At 38.9% G+C, this 24,618-nt stretch overlaps 1 long non-coding RNA gene across 1 annotated transcript in view; it reads left to right on the top strand.

Annotated features, from left to right (window-relative positions):
• The first annotated feature begins 9,693 nt into the window (after positions 1-9,693).
• LOC117596123 (uncharacterized) overlaps positions 9,694-24,618 on the top strand; it is a 120,582-nt gene continuing 105,657 nt past the window's right edge. The window contains exon 1 of the long non-coding RNA XR_004577288.2: positions 9,694-9,922. This is a non-coding gene — a long non-coding RNA (uncharacterized LOC117596123). The remainder of the gene's footprint in view (positions 9,923-24,618) is intronic.

Here is a 24,618-nt window from a genome sequence, read left to right as displayed (position 1 = left end):
GCTTATGGGTTTGCCTTAATTTTTTTAAGCGTTTTAAGAAAAATATACTAATATATAATTATTGTTAACTATGAGTTACCCTGTCTTAGAAAAAAAGTTTCCTATTCAATGATGTCTTTGCCATCAAATCCTTTCTGTACTTCCACTGACAGCGTGTACCAGCAAGTACCGATTTTGCAAATAATCTGATGTCACATGGTTCTCAGTTTGATAGTAAACTGGGAGTCTCAGGGAGTCCTTGAATAAAGAAAATCTTTCCATCAGGATCATCTTAGTAATCTGTAGCAACACTGTGAAAACGCAGATGCATTTCCAACAAGAAAACACAGCAGGTACAGTACTGTAAACAATCAGAGGAAACTGATTTTTCTAAAACCTTTTTTTTTTTTTTTTTTTTTTTTTGATTTGTAAATGATGTTTTCTTTTTTTCTGACTTTTTTTATTTTAAATTGGTTGTTTTTCTGCTAATGAATTTGTACAAAGAAATCAGGCTATATTTCAAAAGTGCAGATGTGCCTTTTTTTTTTTTGGAAATTCCATTTCCAAAACTTGGCATTTTCTCTGCAATTACAAGACCAATTTAAAGACAAGTACATATGCAACGGATATTTTTAATATGCAGCGCTACTAACTGACAACATTCTTACATGTCGTCTGTCTAATTTATGTATTTAAATGAAATGAAAATGTCTACTGCAAACATTGTTGATTCTGTTCCATTGTCTATATATCATTTTCAGCAGGAATCTTTCTATTAATTCCTTCCTAATGTACTTTCTTGGCTTCTCCTACATTTCTATTCATTATGTTTCGCTCTTTCTATGACTTCTTTCATCTTTATGATAAATTATGTGAATTTAAATAAAACATTGCTTATTTATCCTTTAAATCCTCTGTGATCTGGACATTTGTGCTAATGGCTTCTACCACACTTTAGTACCCTACCACAAAAGTCCCTCCCTCCAAAGACATTTGACAAAATGAAATTCTTTGATTGAATTTGTAGAATTAGCGCTGTGAGCAGCTGATTGGATCAGAAGTCAGCACCCACAATTCAGCCTTAATTAGTAAGGCTAAATAAAGTAAGAAAGACAAGGTTGTAATGTAACTAAGTAAAGTTAGTAAGTAAAAAAAGGTTGGTAAATAAGTGTAAAATAGGATCAATAAAATTGGTAAGAAAAAAAAGGAAAGTACTTTTACTAAGTAAAGTATGTAAGAAAAATAATGGAAGTTTGGTTAGTAAGGGAAATAAAGTTGGTAATTAAGTTAGGTAAGGAATGTAAACTTACTAAGAAAAATCAAAGCCAGCCTAGGATCAGTTTTCAAGCTCTTGAATCTCTCAGGTGTCTCTAGCCCTCTAGACAACCTGTCAAATTTCTTATTGGAGCCTTTCTTTTCTGCCATACTCTGGTGCAGGTTTGTACTGTAAGCCTCTGACAAACGTCAATCTCCTTTGCCATTGCTTTTATGAGACGTATCAATAACTTCCTGGGCTTTTCTTGTACTCGAACACTCTATACTGTTCATTTGTAGTTAAATCTGGAATTCTAAATGGTCTTTTGACTTGTCCCTATGGAGGATCCCTTAATGAGGTCCTGTGTAGAACCAAACAGTGTTTCACTTTAAGACAGGGCACGTTAAAACAGTAGAACGTACGGCCAAAGTTTGTGGACACCCGACCATGACACCCATATGTGCTTTTTGAACATCCCATTCCAGATTTAGTTCCCCTTTGCTGTTATAATAACCTCCAATCTTCTTGGAAGGTTTTCCACTAGATTTTGGAGTGTGGCTGTGAGAATTTGAGCTCATTCAGCCACAAGTGCATTAGTGAGATCAGGCACTGATGTTGGTGACGAGGTCTGGGGTGCAGTCAGTGTTCAAGTTCATCCCAAAGGTGTTCAGTGGGGTTGAGGTCAGGGCTCTGTGCAGGACACTCGAGTTCTTCCACACCAAACTTGGCCAACTACGTCTTAATGGAGCTTGCATTGTGCACAGGGGCATTGCCATGCTGGAACAGGTTTGGGCCTCATAGTTCCTGTGAAGGGAAATTGTAATGCTACAACATACAAAGACATCCAATCCAATACAATTGTGAGCTTCAAACTTTGTGGCAACAGTTTGGAGCAGTACTGCATATGAGTGTGATAGTCAGGTGTCCACAAACATTTGGCCATATAGTGTATTTAGGAAGTGAAGAACCCTTAACAGGAGGAACTGCCTCATGAAGACATAAAAGGTCCACATGTTCAAAAACATTTGAGTGGCAGTGTATATCTATTTCTTGTTGCCCAGGAGACTTTTGGTTCAAGATTGAACCACCTGTTCATCTTTCTTATTTAACCAGGTATTTGAAACTTCTAAAGCAAATATCTATTTTAAAGCTGGTATTTGTCGATTCTGTCCACAATTTGCATTGTAGAATGGAAACCGTTTCCGTGCACACTCCTTATTAGTAATTATTATACAGGAGAGTATTAAAAAGCAGTTTAGCTTAACTTTAGGCAAATCTCATTCTCTGACTGTTCAGGGCCAGCATCAATAAAGCATGTAGCATTAATAGAATCAACATCAATAGAGCATAGACTGCTTTTGAGTCAGATTTAAATAAATGTACAGTGGGGATGATGAGCTGAGATCAGCAGTTCTGGCTGCTTTGTATCTCTAGGTGTTTTTCTGTTCCAAACCCCATATTGTCACATGAACATTTTTGCTCTGCCCAAGAATATTGGCTTGGCATAAGCCTTCCTGAAGCACTTCTTGTTAATTCCTCTATTGTTGCTTCACTAGGCATTGTGTGTGGCTAATCCAGATTTGAGGTGGAAACTGGGGAGCCAACATGGTTTGCATATGGATTTCAGCTTGGAAGAATCCATACACACAAGGAGTGGCCAGCAAATGCAGGAGGACATTGGTGTGATTTGGGAACAGCATTTTATCTACATTTTGTTCTGCAGATTTTTTAAAATTCTTTTGTGGCTCATATTAGTCTATTCAGTGATCAGCCATAACATTAAAACCATCTACCTAATATTGCGTAGGTCCCCTTTGTGCTGCCAAAAAGCTCTGACCCTTCGAGGCATGGACTCCACAAGACCTCTGAAGGTGTGCTGTGGTATCTGGCACCAAGACATTAGCAGCAGATCCTTTAAGTTCTGTAAGTTGCGAGGTAGGGCCTCCATGGATCGGACTTGTTTGTCCAGCACATCCCACAGATGCTTGATTGGATTGAGATCTGTGGAGTTTGGAGGCCAAGTCAACACCTTGAACACTTTGTCATGTTCCTCAAACCGTTCCTCAAACCATTCCTGAACAATTTTTGCAGTGTGGCAGGGTGCATTATACTGGTGAAAGAAACCACAGCCATTAGGGAATATTGTTGCCAGGAAGGGGTGTATGTGGTCTGCAAGAATGTTTAGATAGGTGGTATGTGTCAAAGTAACATCCACATGAATGCCAGAACCCAAGGTTCCCCAGCAGAACATTGCCCAGAGCATCATCTCTTACCCAGGTAAGCGATGCACACGCACCCGGCCGTCCACATGATGTAAAAGAAAACATGATTCATCAGACCAGGCCACCTTCTTCCACTGCTCCCTGCTCCAGTTCTGATGCTCACGTGCCCATTGTAGGTGCTTTCAGCGGTGGACAGGGGTCAGCAAGGGCACTCTGACCGGTATGCAGCTACACAGCCCCATACACAGCAAGCTGTGATGTACTTTGTTCTAACACCTTTCTATCAAAGCCAGCATCAACTTTTTCAGCAATTTGTGCTACAGTAGCTCTTCTGTGGGGTCGGACCAGATGGGCTTGCCTTCACTCCCCACACACATCAATGAACCTTGTGCGCCCATGACCCTGTTGCTAGTTCCCCGGTTTTCCTTCCTTGGACCACTTTTGGTAGATACTAACCACTGAATACTGGGAACACTCCACAACATCTGCCGTTTTGGAGATTGGATTTTCCTGCTTCCAAAACATCAGCTTCGAGAACTGTCTGTTCTCTTGCTGCCTAATATATCACACCCCTTTACAGGTGCTGTTGTAATGAGATAATCAATGGCTATGTTTACATGCACATCAAATTCTGTTTACGGTCTATATTTGGGTTCATGGTTGTTGTAAGTATGCCTGAGTTCCCATTCCTAAATACCTAGCCTACAGTTAAGCATTTGTCCATAGCATGGCACCAAGGACACACACATTGATATCTAGGGGTAATTTAGAATAGCCAATCCAGGCATGTTTTTGGGAAGTGACAAGGAACCGTAGAACCCAGGGCAACCCATGTGGACATGAACATACAAAACTCCACCCCGACTGTAACCCCAAGCTCATGATATGAATTAAGTTATCTGGTATAATTAAACTCTTTCCATTTACCATGTAATCAGAAATGCTTTTATTTAAAAAAATCCCTGTTGTATTAGAGGTTGTCCCAGGAAAAATTCTGTATTGGAACATTTATTACATTAATAATACATTTTTCTCTATTGAACTGCAATTGCTATTTTTGTATTTGCATTGGTTTCTGTGTCTTCCTAGTTGCAGGTGTGACAACTGTTTGTGTGTGGGTGTGAAATGTGAAAAGATGTGTATTCCCTCAAACTGCTACATCCACCTTCTGCCTATTATAACAAACAATGAACAGAATCAAAAGATTCAAACGACACGCGATCCTCAGGGATAGCGAGCCATTGTGCGAGATTTTAATCGCTGGCTATGGCCCAGGCGGGAAGAAGGCAGGTTCTTTTTGTATGGGCACTGAGGCGATGGTGACATTTGGGGGAGAGAATGACGTTCTGAAGACATTTACATGAGGACAAAGCCTGTGGCGGCGAAGGAAAACAAGAAAGTGAAAGAAAATGTTAGCTGTCACTTAATTGGGCCTGGCTGGGTGGCTTCAGCTGCAGGTAGATACTGTGTGCGATGAGTAAAGATTAATGGCTTCTTTTCTTTTCAGAAACTCCTTTAAAGCCAGAATGGGATGTAGGTCTACAAAAGAGGTGTAACCACAGAACCATGAACAGGTGCTTCACTTCTTAACATTAGGGTTAACATTTTTGATTAAATGTTTAAGACGAGAAGGCAGTGTGCATGAGAGCTGACCTGGAAACAGTTTTAACTGGTGCACCTTATATTTGCAGCACAGACACACTGATCCTAAAGCTGTCTGTAACTTCAAAGAGAAATTGTTTCTTTATTCCCCTCACAATAGCAGCGTTTGGTCAAAGCCCGCCTGCCGATAGCTTAGTTCCTATTCATAAGCATACAGAATGAATGACAACAGCCTATTCACTCTCTCTGTCTCTCTCTCTGTCTCTCTCTCTCTCCATACACATACACACCTGAGGATTTGGGATGTATATACCATGCCTTTATTGCAGTGACAAGTCAATTTCATTCTTTTTATGGACGCTGGCCGGCCCTCATTGACTCACAATGGGAAGCATGTAATTTTGCAGATGTTGGTGAAAAGCTCAAATGTCAGCCTCTTTTCAGACGGCCGCTGCTGCCTTTGCCCACAAATGAATAATGTATCATTCACCTTTGTCTAGAGTTTAATATTCGTACATGAGTACAAAGGCGCATAAAAAAACATGCAGAAAGAGCGTCTTAATTTATCGTTGAGCCGCTGCGATAAGAGCAAACTCCATGGTCGGGTTTCTTTAACAAGAACATGAAGGAGGAGGTTTTAGTGTCCTATACTTCTGTCTCTGTTGAGATGAGAACAAAAGGGAATTCTGCTTGACTGATGGCCTCTGGGTCGAAAGTACTACTGTTCATGGCTGAAGTTGAGGAAAAGAGGATAAGGGAGCAGAGTCTACACCTACACCTCTGCTGCTCCGTTGCTGTGCTCTCTCCATTTCCCTCCATTGTCCCAGTCCTGACTCAGAATTTTGTAACTAAAACGCAAAACCTTTTTTAAAATGTAACAAAGTATACTTTAGTGGAAATTTGATGTAACTGATGATTCATTTATTCATTCATCCTTAGTAACTGCTTTATCATGAGTCACATGCTTATGAGTTCATTGGATCATTAATGGTCCCTGTCTTCCTAAAGGGGTTGTAACACCCTTTCTAAATAAAAGCTTTAATGATTTTTGCAGAGGTGCAAATGAAACAACACTTAGGGGTCCTTGAGTAAGTAAGGCGAGCTTAAATCAGCTTGTGGCTTGTTCGTGGCTTGATTGTTGGTGCTGGTATGAGTATTTCTATTACTGCTGATCTCCTGGGATTTTCACGCACCACGGTATTTAGAGTTTACTCAGAATGGTGCAATAAAGAAAAAACATTCAGTGAGCAGAAGTTATGCAGATGGAAACACCTTGTCGATGAAAGAGGTCAAGAGAGAATGTCCAGACTGGTTCGAGCTGACAGAAAGGCTACAGTAACTCAGATAACCACTGAGTATAGTGTTCAGTGAGTGGACGTAAATCCTACGACTGCCCTATCCTTGCAAAAACTGCATTCTGCTTCACTCAGTATTGGCTAATTCTTTGCATGGCTTGCATTTCAGTGTAGCCAAAATTTAAAAGAAACAATTAGAAATATAATACATTCAACTTTAGTAACTGATTTATCATGGTCAGGGTTGTGCTGTATCCAGAGACTATCCCATGAACATTGGGCGCAAGGCAAGAGGATTCACCCTGGATGGGTTGCCAGTCCATTGCAGGGCACCATGCACCCACAGATTTACACACTCATTCACACCTAGGACAATTTAGCATAGCCAATCTGCTTACCAGCATGTATTTGGACAGTGGGAGGAAACTGGAGAACCTGGACAAAACCCATGTTAACACAGGGAGAACACACGTCATTCAATATTAATCTTATTCAACAAGATCATTAAAAAACTAGACTTGTCTCTGGGAACTTCAGTATTGAGTATAAGTTTCCTGGGACAATATAAAATAAAAACATTTGTGATTACATTGTAAATAACTTTAGTTCATATCCTTAGCTCAGGTTACTGTCTGTGAGGCATTGCACATGTTCCATATCCATGTGGAAGCTTGAATCCTCTGAGTTCTGTGGTGTCCCTTTCCAGGGTATGTTTCTGCCTCTAACTGTCTTTATACTAAGCATTTAAATGACCAACACTGCTTAATAAGTAATGTCAGCAGGGAGCATTGATATTAGAAAGCAGTTTAGTTTTAATTCAGAGTTTTATACATGTGAAGCAATATGAATTTATAATGCACATTGTGAAAGAAACCTCATTCAGCCATGGAGGTTCCTCCTTTACAATATCAGGAGGATCCAGACATTCTATCCACAGAGGCACTTGTTTAGTCCTTTGTCATCTCAAGACTGGACTACTGGAACTCGCACTTGGCAGGTGTTCCCCTGCATGCCATCTGACCCCTGCAACTGATCCAGAATGCGGCTGCATGACTTGTTTTCTTCCAATTTCTTCCACCTCACCCCATTGCTGCTTTCCATCCACTTGCTTCCTGTAGCTGCCCGCATCAGATTTAAAACACTGATGGCAAAGCCAAAAATGGCCCCCCACCTACCTGAAGGCTCTTATGTGCAAGGCACTGCACCTTTTTGCCTTTGAGCCTCAAACATGGCTTGACTCTCCCCACTATCCCTTGAGACTCAAGGACGACATGCATCAAAACTCAACTCTGTCCTGGCACCAAGGTGGTGGAATGAACTTCCCTGGCTGTCCAAACAACTGAGTCACTGGCTGTCTTCAAACCAAGACTAAATACCTACCTCTTCACCAAGGACTCATACAAACTCTGATTACTTGTACTGTTTTTGTTGTGCTACCAAATAATTGTACTCCTCACAGGGTTTTATCTTGGTAGTACTCTTACACCCTGACCTGTTTGTGGTAGCATGAGAATGTGTTTAATGGATCCTATGTAGCACTTCTATTGCTCTGGGTGAGGACATCTTCCAAATGCTTTTAAATGTAAATGAATAAGTAGCAAAAAGAAAATTATGTGCACAATAATTGCAATACATAATAGTGACTTTAGATTAATTTTTTTTATTATTTGTTATATAATGCAGCACTCTTACATATATATGGATGGACCTGATTATTCAGTTCAACATAAAGCCTTATAAACCCATTATTTTCCCAGCAGGAGCCATTTGACATGAAGGAAACCTTTAAACTGCTTTTTCTTGATCTTTGAACACAGACAAAGGAGAAAACCTCATGCTAGATCATCAATCCAACTCTTGATAAATGCAGAAGAGGTTGTGTTAGCTGTTTGGTTACTGTCTAGCTGTGTGTGTCTGTCTGTCTAACCAGAACTTTTGTGCTCCAGATTTCATAGCAGTTCAGATTACCACCTGAATCTATCTCCCTCCCTGTTCATCCTCTCTCTTCCCTGACTTTAAGTCTCAAAAACACTAACATAAAAACTTACTCTATCCATAGTTTTCCATCATCAATCCCTCCCTTACAGTTACTCAGTAAACCACATTCACTTTTAATGCACAGTTTTATAATCACTCACACACCAGACAGAATGCAGGGTAAGAGACAGAATAGACTGCTTTGTGTTCCACTGAAAGCCAGAGAGACCTGGCTGCCATCGATAGGCCATGTTCTCAATGGCTGCAAGTCACCACGGACGGTTAACAAAAGCGACCGGCAGCATAATTGTAGTGCTCTGAAACCATTAAGGTGGCTTTATTATTTTTTTTTCACCAGCCGGGATCAATCAGGTGTATACACCCCCCACGCACAGGTCTCCTATACACCATCCCCTACTGCTCATACCCCACTGAGCCCATGTGCTCCATGCCAGGCTCCATTCCACTCCATCTATGGCCTGCCATCATTTAGATTTCACTTGCATTGTGTTGCAAGGCTGCAACCAGTCTGTTCTCTCTTTCTCTCCCTCCACTATCGTGTCATTAATTTCTAGCCTTTTCAGTTTTACAAAAAGATGAAAAGGAAGAAAACAAGAGTGAGAGCTGACTGTGTGCTCTCTTTAGCTATGTTTACTGGGCAAAATAGCGCAGCAATCATTTTCTCTCTCTCTCTCTCTCTCTCTCTCTCTTTGGTGGTTTACTCTAAAAAGTCTTTTCCTGTTTGTGTATTGAAAGGAAGGCAATAAAAGCCTTTCAATAGGCACGTATAAAAAGGAGAGAGAGAGGGAGAGAAAGAAAAGAGAAAATAGAAAAGAGCCTTCAGGGGGTTGGCCAAAGGGCTTCTATTCTTCAGCTGGTAATCAAATTGAAGCTGAAATGAAATGGAGGATTCTTATGAAAATGGCTTTTGTTGCCTAAGATGCCTGGTAATTCATATACAATACACACCCTTTTGTATGGGTAATAATTTATTCATGCTTTCATGGAAGGGAAGAGGTGGAGACGACCATGCAACCAGAGCATGGCTGGGATATGGTGGATAAAAGGCAACACGATGACTGATTTGCTCAGTTGCTTTTGCATGTACACTCTCTCCTTCATTCTCTCTCACTATCTCTATCTACCTTTATCTCTCTCATTCTCTGATTGAGTGATCTATCTTCTCCAAACTTCTGAACTTCCACATATCTGTCTTCACTCTGGACCTTTCAGGAGTAAGGAGGAACCTGAGGTACCTGTGAGTCCTGCGCATACTCCATTCAAGTGCTGCTGTGAGACGAAGATCTCAGGATGAAGGAACAGAGGGAGGGAGAGAGACAGGAGGGAAGGAGGGAACGTGGGAGGGAGCATCTCACATGGACACTGGATGCTGTCAAGCTGGAGGCAGAGAAGCTGTTCTGTCTCTTTCTCTCGCATGCACACACACACACACACACACACTCACTGTGACTTCCAGGAGCTTTTTGAGAGTTCTGCAGCTGTGATGGAGAGGAAAGTAGAGGAAACTCTTGTGGACTTTACCTGCATAACGGCAGAGGACAGATGTTCATAGAAACAAAGCAGGATGGAAAGTGAGTACCATGTGTTACTGTGACAGCTGTGTGGTGAATCTGGTGAACTTATGGCTCTGTGAGCTGATGCTTTAAAGTTGTAATGGTTAATTTAGATAATATAAACTGTATATGCTGGAAGTGTAGTGTGTTAAATGATGACTTTTTGATATGTATTTATTACATATTGATGTGATCTATGTGTAAATTTGCAAAAGGAAAAAGAGGAAAATAATATGATGCAAGGTTTGATGGTAGCAAGTCTTTTATTGTTATATAAGTGTCTATAATATGTTGTGATAGATCTGGTGATTATTTTGAGTATTAAATCTTCTTTATTAGGTATTTGAATGAATGAAATGATATGAAAATGAAAATCAAGTGGCTTTTGCTCACAAGGCACCATTACACGACCTTTCTTATCACTGACAATTTGAAGTTCCATTTCAAATGTGTTAGGTTATAACTCAGGGTGCAACACGGACTCCTCGCTTCTCACTGACAGCATGTTACGCAACGTTAGAGTGAGTTACAGCAAATAAACTCATATAGAACCAACTCCCCTATATGATCATTTTTACACTGAAATAAAAAGCAAAACATGATCCTCTATCAGCATTTGATGCTGTAGGTTAGACACCATATAATTTACTGACAAACTGGAAAAAAAAACATTAGACATACTGCCATATTGTTTAACTTCCTAATGAGTATTGGATGTGTTTTCCATTAAACATTTTCTCCATGAGGATTTAATCAAGGCCCACTTCTGAACGTCTTAACAGATCCAAAATATATTCAGTGCATAATTAACTTGCATCATTGCATCTTTATAGAATATTCACCAGTTACAAAACTATGAATATCAGTAATTTGTGGTTTCCTTGCAGTCACCATAAGTGCAGCAGAAGTCCATTTGTTTTACAAAATTCCTGTTAAACCACAGCCTACCACAAGGTCACGGTTGTTTAAACGATATTAAACATGGCAAGGATTGATCTTAGGACCATTTACCCTGTGTCACTATCCTTTAGAAACCATTAAGAACCAGTCCGAACCTTTAATTAATTTCATGATTTTTCTTTTGGCAAAGTTTTTTTTTTTTTTTTTTTTTAAAAAAAAAAAAAGATTTTTAAGCATCCTTCGCTTACTACAGGAACATCAGCAGTGTTCACTGGATTACTCCTAAAAAAGTTCAACTCTGATCATCTCAGTACATAAGCAACCTATCATGACACTAAGTCTGTTTGCAAGTAGACTGGAGTCCACCTCAGTTAATGAAGAACCATATTTGGTCAAGGCTTTAGTGGTTGTCCCTCCCGATAGTTGTATTGACTTTTACTTTGGCAGAAGCCGAGATGGATAGAAAAGAATATTGATTTCAAAGCTGCTTCTCTTTCTTCTATTTCCTAATAGGATCAGTGATTGTAAGGTGGTACAGTGAAGTGGGCATGCAGAGAATAGAATAGAAAAATGAATCAAAAGAGGGAAGAAAAAAGGGAGCAAGGATGAGAGAAGGTAAAGTGCCTCAGGGAGGTAATGTCTTACCCATGAGAACCTGGGATGTATTGTGATTTCTCTTACAATATTATATTACATTATATTACCTTTTTTTCCCTTCCAAATACATTCACTGTTCATGGTTGGACATTCCAAATATACAATAACTGCAACTGTCCAACTTATGACTCATAATTAATCATAGTGGTCTAAAATACAATACTATCTATGACAGTGGATTAACCTCTAACCAAGATATTACAGGCATAAATATGTCTAAAATTTATGACCCTTCAGATCTGTTAAAGCTATACAAACTAATAAAGCTCATCTCCCGTTAATCAGTGGAGGAGTACATTAACAAACATCATAGTCAAGTCAAAATATACAAATACAAGTGTGCATTAAGGGTGGTGAGGTGGTGCTGTTGCCGCCTCACAGCTCCAGCATGTTTTCTCTGTGTATTTCTGGGTTTCCTCTGAGTTCTCTGGTTGCCTCCCTTCTCCCAAAAACATGCCAGTAGGTGGACTGTTGACTCTAAATTACCTCTAGATGTGAGTGTGTGTGAGAATGTGTGTGTACATGATGCCTTGCGATGGACTGGCGTTCCATCCAGGGTGCATTTCCTGCCTAGTTTCCAGTGTTCTCAGGATAGGCTCTGGATCCACCACAATGCTGACCAGGATAAAGCGGTTAATGAAGATGAATGAATAAATGAATTAATGAAAGTGTGCATTAGCTTGCCAGTGCTGTTTACTAAACTTGGTTGCTCCTCAAACTATGACACATTATTAGCTAATTATCAGAATCTACTTGTGGTCAAAATTAATAAATATTTTAGACCCCTTCAGTCTACCCAAAATTTTAGTTTAGGACAAGGACTGGCAGAACAGAGTTCACAGATGTTCTGATGCTACAATACCATGTCAGGCTGCTGCCCCCTTCTGGCAAGTGTGATACCATCCCCAATGCAGATACCTGAAGAGCCTCAGTCCTACACATGTCAGTGTCTTCCCTGCTCACTTACCCACTGTTAATAAGCTGATTAGTTGAATCAGATGTGTTGGGAGAATAACACTATAATGTGCAGGACAGAGTACAAGGTACTCCAGGACCAAGATTGGAAATCTGTGGACTAGAGTGTGCCAGTCTCTCCAGGTATTCAAAATGTTACTCTATTTCCTATTTCATACAACTCCTATATCTTATAAGTGCATACATGGAATTCTGGACCACCTAATAGAGCTTCTTTGGCGTGCATGGAATTTCATGAGTGTGCTGGATAATCTTTATGCTTTCAGCCATGGATCAAAAGAGTAAAACTCTTAGAATAATACAATATGTAGTGAACAGGGTGTGGTTTTGGGCATTGAGTTTTGGGCTCGTTTTGGAGTACCTGCTTTTATGCAGTACCTGCATTTTACAAAAAAGCATCCAAAACTCCTTGAACGAGTTGCTGGGAACTGAGAATGTGCTTGATTGAGAAAGGTTGAATCTAGGTCTGAGTACAGGTTTTATAATTTGTGTTGCATGTCATGTGTGTGTAGTGTTCAATGCTGTGACTTAGCCTAAATGCAAAGGCTCAGCTGTAGCACACAGTGCAAGTCATGCACCCTGATGACCAGCAGGTGGCAGTGTTGCATTACAAAAGAGTGAAGAAACCAGCGTGCAGTGTTCCTAAGGGGCGCGAAATTCAATTCAACACTGATTTTGCAGGAAGTTAGCATAGAATAAAAGCGTTTAATGTTCTTTACACTAGCATGTATGATATATACAGGGAAAATACAGGTACTATTAAAGCTACAGGGCTGCTTAAGGCAGGGCTTCTTAAGTAAACTGTTTTGCAGCCAGGGACTGTTTAAAAACAAACAAACAACTAAACAAACAAACAGACCTCCTCAGTACAGATTTTTTTTGTTTAGTGTCCCCCTAAAGGCCCACATTTTTTGGCTTAAAAATAGTTTTCTTTGTACAAATTATCTTTGGGATTTCTCCATTCATAAATTACACAAGAAAATGCTTTTCCATATGCCATGTATAACTCCTGTAGATGGTTAATGTAATTATTTCACCGTATTATGTCAATCTGAAACTGATTTGAACACCAGTTTTCAACACCACAAAGCTGCAGCTGCAACGCCATCAGCATCTTGATACTCTGCAATGAGCACTTTTGCTGTTTGGCCAGCAGAGGGCAGTGGCGCTCCATCAGAAAAGCCATGGAGAGTACAGGTTTAATGCAGTACCTGTTGTTTTTTAAAAAAAAAAAAACTCTTAGCAGCAGTTGTTATATTTTGGTACTCACACCAACAACCTATTATTATTATTCTTATTATTATGCTTTATCCTGGTCAGAGTTGTGGTGGATCCAGAGCCACTCACAGGAACAGGAATGGGACACCAGTCCATCTCAGGGCACAATGCACACTCCCGTTCACACACTCATACACACTTAGGGACAATTTACTGTAACCAATCCAGCTACTGGCATGCTTTTGGGAGGTGGAAGGAAACTGGAAAACCTGGAGGAAACCCACATGGAACAGGGAGAACACGCAAAATTCCACAGAGTAACCTGGGCTCTGAGGCGTAAACACAAACACTACCCACCGTGACACCCTATTATTATATTATATTATATTATATTATATTATATTATATTATATTATATTATATTACATTACATTATATTATATTATATCATATTATATTATACAATCTAATAACTCCTGATAGTGTTGCCTGAAACCTTCCTGGTACCTGGCGAAACCTATACAAGGAGAACTAGCATGACCTCTGAATGTGTCTGGGTCAGAATCGTTACATGCCATAATGAACTACAATCATCAGGCCACATTGCACATGTAATGTCCTGCTCCATCATCCAGTACAAAGGGCCAGTAAGACAAGATGAACCTAGCTTTCTACTTAGGTCTCTGACTCACCCCAAAGAACAAGCAGATACAAGATTGATATGCATTGAATGGCTTGGGTTTGCACAGCATGCACATCTCTGGCTGACATTCACAGTGATATTCTTCTCTGTAACTCTACAACACTATGATATTCTTCTCTATTTCTCTATAACTGATGTATTAACCCAAACACTAACATTTCAAAGATACCTTAAGGAGACCACGGAGTGCAAATTTACCATGCAACAAATATGGCTAGTTTCTTGTTTCAGGTTTCTGTAAACATTTTACAGCTCAGAAATTAGCTCAGCCACCAACCGTAACAGAGAACAAGAATCAATTTGTGTCTAAAATGAATACTGTGAATAATTTCTTGGGATCACCATCATCAAGTGCCACTGGGTGACATGTCTGTTCCTGGTTTTAAGTATTTAAGCTTCTCAAGTTCTGAGTATCATTGTAAGCATGTAAGTTCTTAGCCTTTGGTTATATCTAACTGCGTTGCTGTGTTTATCTTTGTTTATTCTTTAGATTACCCTTCGGCCATGGTTGTTTTTTGCTGATTGTGTTTTGATCTTAATGTTTTGCCTTAATGTTTTGGATCTCGGTAACAATTTCACTCTTTTTGCCAAAATAAACCTCTTTGCTCATGGATCTTAACTCTGTCTCTGAGTCTACCATGCAATATATATGTTTTTTTCTGGCACCACTTTAAAGAACACCGAACTAATGGTGGCATAGCTGACTATTTTAGCATATAATTTGGTAGAATGCTGCTTGGAACGTAACCATCTCTCCCTCCCCTAAATTGTTAAATTGAGCTCCACTGAAATCACCTGTTGTTCAGGTCTCATGGCTTTCCAGACCTTTTCCATTCCTCATTTCCAACAGGTCCATGCCACTGAGGCCTTCCATTCATTGCTGCTCTTGGTTAACATGATTTGGGACAGTATGCGGTCCGCACTTGATTGTTTTTGACAGGTAGCCTGCATAGCAGAAAAATAAACTAAAGCAAAATGCTGCAGCTTTAATGGCTGGTCTCGGCAGGAGGAAAACAGCACACTTTCTTCATTTCTTTTAGTGGAATTATCCCTGCAGAGTACAGCGCACCTCTCACCACTCTCCTGCGCTTTTCTCACATAAATTATTTGATCCCAAACTGTAGTACCTCCTGTTTTTTTTTTTTTTAAGAACCTCTTTTCCTGTCTTCCTTGTTTGTAGATGAATGTAGTGAAGGACAGAAATAGTAAATTCCTAAACCGCTTTTAGGCTGCATCACAACATAAGGAAAGCAGCATAGGATGAAGCAATGACCAAAATAAGTACAGAAACTTCCAAAGTGACACTGTGACCAGCCACTACATTGTGGACCCACGCACAGAACTCGGTGCTGGTTACCATGGCAGCCTGGTTGCCATATCCAGGCCTTTCATACTGTCCAGAGAGTTAGTCTGTCTCCAAATGTCAAACACTTTCACTCAGCATTCTGGTTCAAATAAAAATTTATTCTATAGAAGAGAACATGGTGGTCTGAGTGTGTGTGTGTGTGTGTGTGTGCGCGTGTGTGCGCGTGTGTGTATATGTGTGCATGTTAGTTAATTTGTGTACAGGTCAGTAAATTCCAGGACCCTATAAGTTCAAAACCTCTGGCGTAGTCCTGTACATGTCAAACCCGAGACGCCTGCACTGTTTCCTCTGTAGTAACATCTACAAGTATAAAGATTTTGACCACCATGTTTGAGGAGCACATACAGCACATGTGTAACATAATGTTTAATACTTTGACAGCATCTTTAAAATACATTACATACATTTTAAAGCATTTTTAAAATACAGACTGTTCATTTTGTCTGGAATGCATTTGCATTTATTTTGAGTAAGAGACACCTCTCCTGCTGTGGCTCCTCTCGTGCTCTGCATGATTCACCCTGATGCTGTACTTCTGCTTGGAGCTTCTGCACTTGTGACTCACCTTCTGCTGGTCTAACATGGATACCCTAAGTCTTACACTTCCCAAAAACAGTCTCAGCCTTGCTTCCATGGATAATCTTACCTGAATACTGTAGACTTGTACATAAGAACTGCTGCTGTAATCATAAAGACCGTCTTACACTCATCCCAGGTTTCTTCCTCAAGTCTTCTCAGGGAGTTTTTCCTTGCCATTGTATCCTCTGGCTTGCTCACTAGGGATTAAATTTACATCTGGATTTCTGTAAAGCTGCTTTGTGACAATGTTTACTGCTAAAACACTATATAAATAAAATCAAACTGAAATAATTCCTATATGGTTCCCCCCAATGTCAGTATCTTCATTTTAATGCTAAAATCATACACTTTGACACTTTTGAAAAAGCACTTTATAGTCCACTTTCTAAGAAACTGCTAGAACATGAGGGTCAGAATAGTGTTGTGGTTGAATTACTGATAGACTGCAGTGTAGCTTTAGCCTGTATATATTGATATGTTTCTACAGCTTACAGCTCTGAACAATCAAATGTGTGTCTTTTACAAGCATAGAATACATTTGGAGTGACTTCTGAATTTTAAATGATGATCAGGTCTATATGTGTGCCTTGAGGCCACACTTTGACATAATTGTAGTTTAATCTTACAGTCTGATATCTTAGAAGGACTTAAAGTGAAGCTTTTGAATCCTTCCATACAATATGCAATACATTTCAATAATAAGAAAAATGCAAACAGGGATTATTGGCATGGGGGTGGGAATATGTTACACAAATCCAATCCGAGTGTACGCTTTGTTTTTCCAATGCTAAATCCTCAAGTCCACTCGTCTCTTCTGAGCTGTCTTTTGGAATGTGTGCATCATGTTATTTTGTTTATAGTCGGTTATTTCACTGTCATAGTGCGACAGCAACGTGCCAACGAATATGACAGAAAAAGATCACCTTGTGGCCTGTGTGTCCTCTAAATGGAACAGACACCAAGACATAGAGATGCTGCACTACAGTTGAAGGAATATTTAGCTTTGGGAAATAATGAGGACAGGAGAAACTGACGGACTGCAGGTCAAAATGTACAGGTTTTCAGTGTGCACTAGGCTGTATTATATAGGTTTAAAAGCACTTTGTTTCAGTGTTGGTTTTGACAGTGCTTCATATTCTTTAGGCCAATTTTCTGTATTTAACATCCACCTTAAATGTATAAATGGTAGACTGTGAAGCAAAACCTTAAAGGAGGTCACTTGGTTTAAGTAAAAAAAAAAACACATTAAAGACCCGAAGAGTGATTTTTATTACTATAATTATGCATGGCATCCAATGGACTAAATGTACCTGTACTTAATGTGTGTGTGTGTGAGAAAGAGAGCACTGAAGAGAAACCTCTTTCAACAACATGACAAATGCAATAAATTCTTTGTTCTTGCCGAAACCAACAATCTCCCAGCCATTTTGATACGCTAATAGTAAAAGGCCAGCCTTTTGTAATTGGCCATCATAAATCTAAAAAAGCCATGACGGAGGTACAAAGCCCCTTTAATTCTGTCCTTTTCTCACCCTGTTCCGTGCTGTAGATCTCCACAGCTCCACAATGGAGAATGTGAAGGCTGTGATATACATGTTACGATCTGAGCATAGGTGTAGCATCGCCTCTGAACATCGATTTCCTTCTACAACTTCCTAGCAGTGAACAGGAAACTGGCGTGCAGCGGAGCAATAATGGCACCCATCACTTATCAAGATCACCATCGCTTGCCTCTGTCAGGAAGGCATGAGCCCCTGATGCTAGTGATTAGCCTCATATTGCTATCGATAAGGTCAGTTCAGGGCAAAAAGACGTATGAATGTAGAAATGGAAGAAGGTCAACCTGATCCTATGGGATTAAAGTTAACAAAAATCAAACTCAAAACCAATATAGTGGCATGGAACAAAACATTTTTTTTTAAATGAGCAGAGAGCCGCACTGATTAACAAAATTAGGAAAAGAATGGGAACCGATAGCAGACTGTTGCTAGCTTTGCTCATATTCTTTTCTTATAGTTCCCTGTATATTTACAGTTAAAGTTTTAAATTATTCAACTGTCAATCAAAAGCCATAATAATCCATCTTTAGATTTTCTGACTGATTTTGCTGTCATGGACAAAAATCATAATTCTCAAAATCACATTTTGAGAATTATACCTCAAAAAGAATTGGGTCATGAATTGAGATTAATGGTCTTTGAATGTGAATGTGACGTGAATGAATGGCTGATTTAGTGGCATTATGACCAAAAACAGCTGACGGTGAAAGTTGCTGCTCTGTCAAAATTTTTCATTAAAAGTTGAGGGTGTCACAGCTGCATTGATACTGATCTAAAATCCACCAACAGCAGAATAGCACCAATAGAAGAAAGCAAAACTCACGAGACTGCTACAAATCTGTTAGTGGCAATGGCATAATGTAAATGAAACATAATAACGGCTAAAAAAAAAAAAAAACTTATTACCTCATGCATGCTTTAATATCTCAGTGTGAGAGCATTGCTATGATGCTCTTCTAAAAGCCACCAGCAGGAGGATGGAATCAGTTAACATGAAACTCACTGGATAGCTACAAATACAGAGGTGGCAATGAGAAAACCTAAATGAACCACACTAATGGACAGAAAAAAATATACTTATTACCTCAATCTCACTTTGAATTTTAATGTTTAAATGTAGAATGTTGAAGGGACTACGTGATAGCTAGTGCCATAGGCCTTCTTCTTCTTCTTCTTCTTCTTCCTCCTCCTCCTCTTCTTCTTGTTATTATTATTTGTCAATGTGGTTATCAATGTCATAGGATGTGGAACTGAACTGATTCCTGCTGTGATAGGCTAGCTTGAAAAATAATAACGCCCGCTACAACTTCTCTGGGACATTTGAAAGTACATTTCATCATTGTCCAACAGTGAGGAACAAGCTAGTTTAGCTAGCTAACACACAAGCAAACTATTCCCTGACCACAATGAACAATTTCTTAAGTTCTTTATTAGCTGCCATTACCTAATCAGATTGAATTTGTAACGCTAGTGTACTTCATAAGATGTAGCCTGATTTTCTGTTAGCTATGACCTTGCTAGACAACAAACAAATGTTGCTTAAGTGTGTGCCCACTCAAGCCATACACATATAGGGGAAGCCATATTTCCTATGGATGTGTATTAGTATTTGCCCCACCATATATTGCCAAGTCATTTGGTCTAACATGGCCATCCCACTGGAAAAGGTCTCTCTACACCCCTGGCTAGTGAGCAGGAATCATTTCATCATTTCATTCCATCAAATCATGGTTACATGTTACAGTTACTGTGATAGCATTTGTAGCAATAGCCATATGTACCACAGTAAATCTTTGGCTAATAATATGTAGCAGTGGTGCTTAGAAAAAATGGATAGCTATCACTTTTGTATATTTTGGTTATGAATTGTACCTATTGAAACAGTATATCCACTTTCCCCTGCAAAAAGGCTACATCCACCTAAGAGTTTATCTCAGATTTTAGTTGAGACTCCCAAACACTCACAATTAAGCATCCCCTTCCCCCTCATACCTCTCCAAACAACCACAAACATGAAAACAGCGCCAATAAAACAGATTACCATTGGACTGTGCAGTATCGGACGCCGAACCGGCGCCGATATTAGCATAGCACCCCTCCAGCGTTCAGTCAAGTCCTCATCGTCCTCTTCAGTGATAAGCGTAGGCTATCGACAGCTCTCAGGACGAGTGGGAGATACTCAGATCTCACCCCACCTCAGGAGAGATCAATGGTAGTTTGTGTAGAGTTGGATAATTGCAGCTGTTAGGCAGAAGTGGCGGTTCCTGCAAGTGACTCTCCATATATTGGGGCAGTTGTGTGTTATTACCAGGAGGGGGTCTGGCTAAGTTGGCCTATTTTTGTGCTAGTTTGGTATCTATATGTTTGTGTGTGGGTGTTTATGATAGTCCTTGTGATTGTAGTAATATGCTTATGTTGTAAAGTATGTGTTCAGCAAAATGGACTTTCTTGTTCATTCAGAACATATGTACATTATATATGCATTATATGACAGGAATATTTTCAGCATCAAAGTGTATACTACTCATAACACTCTCAAATGCAGTTCATCCAAAAACCTACGGGTGGCACTTACATCTTATCTTCAACCAAAGGATCTCAAACTTTTTGCATGCCTGAGACTCCTACCAAATATGCGCCATCTTCTTCATTTATTAGAGCCATTAGAGCTTTTCATTGATGCACTATCCACCCAACTAAAGGAAGATTTAAATGCTGCGTCTCATATTAACAGCACTTTTATTAAAATTGCATTTAGAAGTCAACATTACTTGCTATCAAGCTTCGGGTTAAACTGCTTCAATTTAGATAACCAACAAATTAGACCCATATTAACTCGAACATACGCATAACAACCTTTATAGTAGTTGATACTGATCTCTACCTGTCATGTCGTTAATGTGTTTGTTCACTCCATGTCCATGTAATCACAGCTGGATTGATATTTCCTGGATAGTCTTAAGATTTTATACTGTCAGAAATAAAACAGAGAATTTAAGTTTTAACCCTTTCAGGATTAAAAAATGTTAATATCAACAGGTCCAGATCTACATTCCTCACTTCTGTAACATCATGCTGTTCTTGTTAGTGTCAGTGTAGTTAATAATTCATATTATACCACAGTGCTGTTGAATTCTCGATTCTTATTGGTCAGAAGATGTTGATTCATTTTCTATACCAGCAGCTCAGACAGTAATTCTGGCTGCACAATTTATATTAATACGCAAAAAGGGACAAAATGTATCACAAACGCTCTGCATAAACAGATTTAAAAACGTGTGTGACTGTCGAGTTTTCTGTAAGGAGACATTTATTTACCATGTTTGGAAGGAGTCTCCAGTGTCAGCACTTTGTAACAGTCACAAGTAAAGCCGTAACATTAAGTTTCCTTTTAAGGGGACTTCTCAGTAACATGAAAAGCTGCATGTTTATTAACTTCACAAGAGAAAAGAAAAGAGAGGCTGGTGAGGGAACGATTCTTTATAACTCTAAACAACAGGAAGTAACATTGTAACTATAAATGGACAATAAGTACAATGTGTTGTTCTTTAATTAATAAAAATTGTTAATGTTGGCAAATTGCTGTGGTATATGAGGAACAAATTGCTTCAGGATGTGCAGGATGTGCTCTGCATCACACCAGGCGGTTGATTATTTTCTAATAACAGCACACCCTGTCATGTTTTATTCCTTATATAGATACTGAATAATGTGTATCACAATGAATAACTAAATCATTAAATGGTTAAAGGTGCAATACATCTTCTAGTTCCTTTATTTATACTGTATATACATAAATTAGTGACAAGTTGACGAGTGTTTCCAGAAAAAACAAACTTCATTCATGTACCTGTTTTCTGAGTGAGTGGTTGTGTGATTATATCCACATCTTGTGTAGTGTGTTTTTAATAACCTGAGTCTAAGCAACTGCTATATTATGTAATTATAAATAATACATATATATATATATATATATGTATATATATATATAATATAAAGTGCGCATTCTGTGTGCAATTGTGTGATAGATCTACACAAACCACGACATGAGTTATCCTCATATATAACGAACTATGAACACATTCCTAACATGTTGTAATGCATTTATAAGAAATTAAACATATTGTTATAACCATTCAGTGGGACTCAAAAGTCTGAGACCATATTGAAAATCTGGGATTTTTTTTAAAGATTTAAAACTGGAAATAAACAGAAAGTTTTAGTATTTTGAACAACTTTAAACAAGGGAAAAGTAAATGTTTAATATATTGAATATTGAAGCAAAATTGTGATACTGATCGTGATAACTCCTTTGTACAAAATGTCAGATTTTCCTTGATTCATATCCCTTCCACTGAAGCATGCACTCACTCGATGGACTGATCTAACATGGATCATCAGGTTTTACACAAAATTGTGGAGTCCATTTCTACCTCAGATGCACGCTGTCTTTAATGCAAAAGTGGGACGTACCAAATACTAAGACATTCAAAAATCCATGTAAATATTTCTAAGATTCAATTCCATTCTATATTATTGCTAATAGAGTTTGAATTAAAGTAGAAAAGAATGTAAAATAGTGCTCTCAGTCGTGTGGATCCCACTGTGCATTACTCTTTGTCCTATATTAATGTTTATTATGTACTATGAATGCAATATGAAGGCAATATAAGTAGCATGGATACCATTATATAAACCAGAACTAAAGAAATGCATTATGTGCGTTATGTTCGGCTATCAGATACACTGATATATGCTGTGATTTTTAAAATAAAGACTACTGAGGTATTTGAAAGTGACTGAGTTGAAGTATCAGCTATATGTTTGCTATAATAGTAAGCATGCTGCAAAAATATTAGCCCCCAGGTTGGTAAATGCTTTGCATTGCTTTTCTTTTGAGCCTGTTTCTTTTGAGTCTTTTGAGAATGTTTATTCTCAAGTGCAGTTCTAGTTTTCTGCTTGATATTTTTTATGCAATATGAGAAATACAACATTGCAAATGCTATTTTATTTCAAATATGTCTAATTTTACCTAGCACAAAATACAACTTTCAGTATATGTAATTGTAAATAGGTTATAATATTATATGTCTGTCAATAATGTACACATAAATAAGTAAACAGGTATATACAATTTTGCAGTTGATGCTAGAGACATGGCAATAATTCATTAAAATGAGTATAAAATAAAAATAATATAGCAATTACATCATTTGAGGAAACGCAGAGGTTGGTTAAAACAACACTCAGGGAATGTTTCAGTGTGCAATCAAACAGTGCATAATAAACATTTTTATAAAGTCTAATGCATAAAACATTACAGCAGTGTAATAATATGTTATGAGCCTATTCATAGATTTTTTTAATAGATTTGGCTTTCATAGAAAGTGTAACTTGGAGCTTTTTAAAAAAATCATAAAACCCAAATAGCCAGGAATCAGGAAGTGGGTTGAGAATTTCACTGATTTATGATTGCTTGGATTCTCAGTAAGATCCCTTCTTACTACTGGAAAAGCGTCAGCTGTCTGTACAAAAGTGTGTGTGTATGTGTGTGTGTGTGTGTGTGTGTTTTTTATGTGCGTGTGAAAGAGCTTCCGTGCTCCGTCTGACATCCTTTTGATCCCTAAGTAAATGGCTCTGTATTACAAAGCGCCAATCCAAATTACCGGCCTATCGTCTTACACAATACAGCAGGAAATCACGTCAGGCGAAGTATTTTCATATCTCGGCCTCCTCAGGTGGAATACCCCACATTAGATGACTTAGATTGACTCTTGTTTACTTTCTTAAAAAAAAAGAACCAAAATTCTCATCATGGTTCCCCCTTCCCCCTCAATTCCATTCACCACCCCCCAACCCTCCCAATTAAAAAAAAGGACAAGGGAAAAAAAAGCATCTCAGCCTTGCAAGTATTGCTTATCATATTAATTAAAATCTGGCTGACACAATGGGCGCCAGCAGCTGTGGAGGAAAGCGGGGGAAATTAACAAACGTTTGATTTGTTGTATTGTGGATGTGACACGTATTATACAGGTCAGAGTAAAACAAAGAGCCAAAGCCCAAATATGCTAATGGGAATCTGGCAACCCAGGACTAGTGGCACAAACATGAAGGCTTGGGCTAAATATCTTATTATTTGGCAGCACATGCTGAGAACAGGGGGGGCTGGAGAAACAGAAAGCGTTTTTGTTGCCAGTTCCTGTCGAAGAATGATGGGATGAGGTGCGAGGGGTTGTTTGTGCATGCTTGTGTGTTTATATTTACATAGAAATTGGTTGGTAAATGTAATTAATTTGCAACTATTCATACCGCACCAGTATGGATACAGCGGAATGAAATGTAACAAAGAAGTTTGTGAAGGGTTCTTAAATTTGAAGATACTTTTTTTTAATTGAAAGAGATGACACAATATGATATGAGATACTATTTTCTCAGTTGAAAGCCAGAAAAGAGAGGGCGATTTGCTAATGGATGGCAGGAGAAGGTTGCTGTTGTGATGATTTATCTGAAGCAGAGGTGGTGAGAAGTCAACCGTTCGCTTGACACACCATGACAGGACATTATGTATATTTGTCCAGGGTGGTGAGCGACTGAATCGCAGGGTTAGTGCAGGTTATATGGGGTTAGAAAGTGAGGGGGACAGAGGTGCCCTCAACACACAACCTTAGACTTCTAGGGGCACTGTGAGATTGAAGGTCCAGGAATATTAGTCATCAGCCTTTATTTTTGCCTCTGAGGTCAGGTGTAGAGGTTCCAC

This window comes from Pangasianodon hypophthalmus, chromosome 26 (assembly GCF_027358585.1).
Source record: "Pangasianodon hypophthalmus isolate fPanHyp1 chromosome 26, fPanHyp1.pri, whole genome shotgun sequence".
Lineage (NCBI taxonomy): Eukaryota > Metazoa > Chordata > Actinopteri > Siluriformes > Pangasiidae > Pangasianodon > Pangasianodon hypophthalmus.
This window is presented reverse-complemented; position numbering and strand designations above follow the sequence as displayed.